We start from the raw sequence: 6219 nt of genomic DNA, 5'->3' as shown, positions 1-6219 counted from the left end.
TCAGAAGTTACAGTCTGTTTACCTGCAGACGTTACAGTCTGTTTACCTGCTGCAGACGTTACTGTCTGTTTACCCGCTGCAGACTTTACAGTCTGTTTACCTGCTGCAGACGTTACAGTCTGTTTAACGGCTGCAGACGTTACAGTCTGTTTACCTGCAGACGTTACAGTCTGTTTACCTGCTGCAGACGTTACAGTCTGTTTACCTGCAGACGTTACAGTCTGTGTACCTGCAGACGTTAAAGTCTGTTTACCCGCTGCAGACGTTACAGTCTGTTTACCCGCTGCAGACGTTACAATCTGTTTACCTGCTGAACAGTTACAGTCTGTTTACCTGCTGCAGACATTACTGTCTGTTTACCCGCTGCAGACGTTACTGTCTGTATACCTGCTGCAGACGTTACAGTCTGTTTACCTGCTGCAGACGTTACAGTCTGTTTAACCGCTGCAGACGTTACAGTCTGTTTACCTGCAGACGTTACAGTCTGTTTACCTGCTGCAGACGTTACAGTCTGTTTACCCGCTGCAGACGTTACTGTCTGTTCACCCGCTGCAGACGTTACAGTCTGTTTACCTGCTGCAGACGCTACAGTCTGTTTACCTGCTGCAGACGTTACAGTCTGTTTACCTGCTGCAGATGTTACAGTCTGTTTACCTGCAGACGTTACAGTCTGTTTACCTGCTACAGACGATTCAGTCTGTTTACCTGCAGATGTTACAGTCTGTTTACCCACTGCAGACGTTACAGTCTGTTTACCCGATGCAGACGTTACAGTCTGTTTACCTGCTGCAGACGTTACAGTCTGTTTACCTGCAGACGTTACAGTCTGTTTACCTGCTGCAGACGTTACAGTCTGTTTACCTGCTGCAGACGTTACAGTCTGTTTACGTGCTGCAGACGTTACAGTCTGTTTACCTGCAGACTTTACAGTCTGTTTACCTGAAGACATTACATTCTGTTTAACTGCAGACGTTACAGTCTGTTTACCTGCTGCAGACGTTACAGTCTGTTTACCTGCTGCAGACGTTACAGTCTGTTTACACGCTGCAGACGTTACAGTCTTTTTACCTGCAGACGTTACAGTCTGTTTAACTGCAGACGTTACAGTCTGTTTACCCGCTGCAGACGTTACAGTCTGTTTACCTGCAGACTTTACAGTCTGTTTACCTGCTGCAGACGTTACTGTCTGTTTACCCGCTGCAGACGTTACAGTCTGTTTACCTGCTGCAGACGTTACAGTCTGTTTACCCGCTGCAGACGTTACAATCTGTTTACCTGCTGAACAGTTACAGTCTGTTTACCTGTTGCAGACATTACAGTCTGTTTACCTGCAGACATTACAGTCTGTTTAACTGCAGACGTTACAGTCTGTTTATCTGCTGCAGATGTTACAGTTTGTTTACCTGCAGACGTTACAGTCTGTTTACCTGCTGCAGACGTTACAGTCTGTTTACCTGCAGACGTTACAGTCTGTTTAACTGCAGACTTTACAGTCTGTTTACCTGCTGCAGACGTTACAGCCTGTTTACCTGCTGCAGACGTTACAGTGTGTTTACCTGCTGCAGACGTTACAGTCTGTTTACCTGCAGACGTTACAGTCTGTTTACCTGCAGACGTTACAGTCTGTTTACCCGCTGCAGACGTTACAGTCTGTTTACCCGCTTCAGAAGTTACAGTCTGTTTACCTGCAGACGTTACAGTCTGTTTACCTGCTGCAGACGTTACAGTCTGTTTAACCGCTGCAGACGTTACAGTCTGTTTACCTGCAGACGTTACAGTCTGTTTACCTTCTGCAGACGTTACAGTCTGTTTACCTACTGCAGACGTTACAGTCTGTTCACCTGCTGCAGACGTTACAGTCTGTTTACCTGCAGATGTTACAGTCTGTTTACCTGCAGACATTACAGTCTGTTTAACTGCAGACCTTACAGTCTGTTTACCTGCTGCAGACGTTACAGCCTGTTTACCTGCTGCAGACGTTACAGTGTGTTTACCTGCTGCAGACGTTACAGTCTGTTTACCTGCAGACGTTACAGTCTGTTTACCCGCTGCAGACGTTACAGTCTGTTTACCCGCTTCAGAAGTTACAGTCTGTTTACCTGCAGACGTTACAGTCTGTTTACCTGCTGCAGACGTTACTGTCTGTTTACCCGCTGCAGACTTTACAGTCTGTTTACCTGCTGCAGACGTTACAGTCTGTTTAACCGCTGCAGACGTTACAGTCTGTTTACCTGCAGACGTTACAGTCTGTTTACCTGCTGCAGACGTTACAGTCTGTTTACCTGCTGCAGACGTTACAGTCTGTTTACCTGCAGACGTTACAGTCTGTTTAACTGCAGACGTTACAGTCTGTTTATCTGCTGCAGACGTTACAGTCTGTTTACCTGCAGACGTTACAGTCTGTTTACCTGCTGCAGACGTTACAGTCTGTTTACCTGCTGACGTTACAGTCTGTTTAACTGCAGACCTTACAGTCTGTTTACCTGCTGCAGATGTTACAGCCTGTTTACCTGCTGCAGACGTTACAGTGTGTTTACCTGCTGCAGACGTTACAGTCTGTTTACCTGCAGACGTTACAGTCTGTTTACCCGCTGCAGACGTTACAGTCTGTTTACCCGCTTCAGAAGTTACAGTCTGTTTACCTGCAGACGTTACAGTCTGTTTACCTGCTGCAGACGTTACAGTCTGTTTACCTGCAGACGTTACAGTCTGTTTAACTGCAGACCTTACAGTCTGTTTACCTGCTGCAGACGTTACAGCCTGTTTACCTGCTGCAGACGTTACAGTGTGTTTACCAGCTGCAGACGTTACAGTCTGTTTACCTGCAGACGTTACAGTCTGTTTACCCGCTGCAGACGTTACAGTCTGTTTACCCGCTTCAGAAGTTACAGTCTGTTTACCTGCAGACGTTACAGTCTGTTTACCTGCTGCAGACGTTACTGTCTGTTTACCCGCTGCAGACTTTACAGTCTGTTTACCTTCTGCAGACGTTACAGTCTGTTTACCTACTGCAGACGTTACAGTGTGTTTACCTGCTGCAGACGTTACAGTCTGTTTAACCGCTGCAGACGTTACAGTCTGTTTACCTGCAGACGTTACAGTCTGTTTACCTGCTGCAGACGTTACAGTCTGTTTACCTGCTGCAGACGTTACAGTCTGTTTACCTGCAGACGTTACAGTCTGTTGAACTGCAGACGTTACAGTCTGTTTATCTGCTGCAGACGTTACAGTCTGTTTACCTGCAGACGTTACAGTCTGTTTACCTGCAGACGTTACAGTCTGTTTACCTGCTGCAGACGTTACAGTCTGTTTAACTGCAGACCTTACAGTCTGTTTACCTGCTGCAGATGTTACAGCCTGTTTACCTGCTGCAGACGTTACAGTGTGTTTACCTGCTGCAGACGTTACAGTCTGTTTACCTGCAGACGTTACAGTCTGTTTACCCGCTGCAGACGTTACAGTCTGTTTACCCGCTTCAGAAGTTACTGTCTGTTTACCTGCAGACGTTACAGTCTGTTTACCTGCTGCAGACGTTACAGTCTGTTTACCTGCAGACGTTACAGTCTGTTTAACTGCAGACCTTACAGTCTGTTTACCTGCTGCAGACGTTACAGCCTGTTTACCTGCTGCAGACGTTACAGTGTGTTTACCTGCTGCAGACGTTACAGTCTGTTTACCTGCTGCAGACGTTACAGTCTGTTTACCTGCAGACGTTACAGTCTGTTTACCCGCTGCAGACGTTACAGTCTGTTTACCCGCTTCAGAAGTTACAGTCTGTTTACCTGCAGACGTTACAGTCTGTTTACCTGCTGCAGACGTTACTGTCTGTTTACCCGCTGCAGACTTTACAGTCTGTTTACCTGCTGCAGACGTTACAGTCTGTTTAACCGCTGCAGACGTTACAGTCTGTTTACCTGCAGACGTTACAGTCTGTTTACCTGCTGCAGACGTTACAGTCTGTTTACCTGCTGCAGACGTTACAGTCTGTTTACCTGCAGACGTTACAGTCTGTGTACCTGCAGACGTTACAGTCTGTTTACCCGCTGCAGACGTTACAGTCTGTTTACCCGCTGCAGACGTTACAATCTGTTTACCTGCTGAACAGTTACAGTCTGTTTACCTGCTGCAGACGTTACAGTCTGTTTACCTGCTGCAGACGTTACAGTCTGTTAACCTGCAGACGTTACAGTCTGTTTACCTGCTGCAGACATTACTGTCTGTTTACCCGCTGCAGACGTTACAGTCTGTATACCTGCTGCAGACGTTACAGTCTGTTTACCTGCTGCAGACGTTACAGTCTGTTTAACCGCTGCAGACGTTACAGTCTGTTTACCTGCTGCAGACATTACAGTCTGTTTACCCGCTGCAGACGTTACAGTCTGTTCACCCGCTGCAGACGTTACAGTCTGTTTACCTGCTGCAGACGTTACAGTCTGTTTAACCGCTGCAGACGTTACAGTCTGTTTACCTGCAGACGTTACAGTCTGTTTACCTGCTGCAGATGTTACAGTCTGTTTACCTGCTGCAGACGTTACAGTGTGTTTACCTGCTGCAGACGTTACAGTCTGTTTACCTGCAGACGTTACAGTCTGTTTACCCGCTGCAGACGTTACAGTCTGTTTACCCGCTTCAGAAGTTACAGTCTGTTTACCTGCAGACGTTACAGTCTGTTTAACCGCTGCAGACGTTACAGTCTGTTTACCTGCAGACGTTACAGTCTGTTTACCTTCTGCAGACGTTACAGTCTGTTTACCTACTGCAGACGTTACAGTCTGTTTACCTGCTGCAGACGTTACAGTCTGTTTACCTGCAGATGTTACAGTCTGTTTACCTGCAGACATTACAGTCTGTTTAACTGCAGACCTTACAGTCTGTTTACCTGCTGCAGACGTTACAGCCTGTTTACCTGCTGCAGACGTTACAGTGTGTTTACCTGCTGCAGACGTTACAGTCTGTTTACCTGCAGACGTTACAGTCTGTTTACCCGCTGCAGACGTTACAGTCTGTTTACCCGCTTCAGAAGTTACAGTCTGTTTACCTGCAGACGTTACAGTCTGTTTACCTGCTGCAGACGTTACTGTCTGTTTACCCGCTGCAGACTTTACAGTCTGTTTACCTGCTGCAGACGTTACAGTCTGTTTAACCGCTGCAGACGTTACAGTCTGTTTACCTGCAGACGTTACAGTCTGTTTACCTGCTGCAGACGTTACAGTCTGTTTACCTGCTGCAGACGTTACAGTCTGTTTACCTGCAGACGTTACAGTCTGTGTACCTGCAGACGTTACAGTCTGTTTACCCGCTGCAGACGTTACAGTCTGTTTACCCGCTGCAGACGTTACAATCTGTTTACCTGCTGAACAGTTACAGTCTGTTTACCTGCTGCAGACGTTACAGTCTGTTTACCTGCTGCAGACGTTACAGTCTGTTAACCTGCAGACGTTACAGTCTGTTTACCTGCTGCAGACATTACTGTCTGTTTACCCGCTGCAGACGTTACAGTCTGTATACCTGCTGCAGACGTTACAGTCTGTTTACCTGCTGCAGACGTTACAGTCTGTTTAACCGCTGCAGACGTTACAGTCTGTTTACCTGCTGCAGACATTACAGTCTGTTTACCCGCTGCAGACGTTACAGTCTGTTCACCCGCTGCAGACGTTACAGTCTGTTTACCTGCTGCAGACGTTACAGTCTGTTTAACCGCTGCAGACGTTACAGTCTGTTTACCTGCAGACGTTACAGTCTGTTTACCTGCTGCAGATGTTACAGTCTGTTTACCTGCTGCAGACGTTACAGTGTGTTTACCTGCTGCAGACGTTACAGTCTGTTTACCTGCAGACGTTACAGTCTGTTTACCCGCTGCAGACGTTACAGTCTGTTTACCCGCTTCAGAAGTTACAGTCTGTTTACCTGCAGACGTTACAGTCTGTTTAACCGCTGCAGACGTTACAGTCTGTTTACCTGCAGACGTTACAGTCTGTTTACCTTCTGCAGACGTTACAGTCTGTTTACCTACTGCAGACGTTACAGTCTGTTTACCTGCTGCAGACGTTACAGTCTGTTTACCTGCAGATGTTACAGTCTGTTTACCTGCAGACATTACAGTCTGTTTAACTGCAGACCTTACAGTCTGTTTACCTGCTGCAGACGTTACAGCCTGTTTACCTGCTGCAGACGTTACAGTGTGTTTACCTGCTGCAGACGTTACAGTCTGTTTACCTG

This window comes from Labrus mixtus, unplaced genomic scaffold, assembly GCF_963584025.1.
Source record: "Labrus mixtus unplaced genomic scaffold, fLabMix1.1 SCAFFOLD_35, whole genome shotgun sequence".
Lineage (NCBI taxonomy): Eukaryota > Metazoa > Chordata > Actinopteri > Labriformes > Labridae > Labrus > Labrus mixtus.
Note: the sequence above shows the minus strand (reverse complement) of the source record.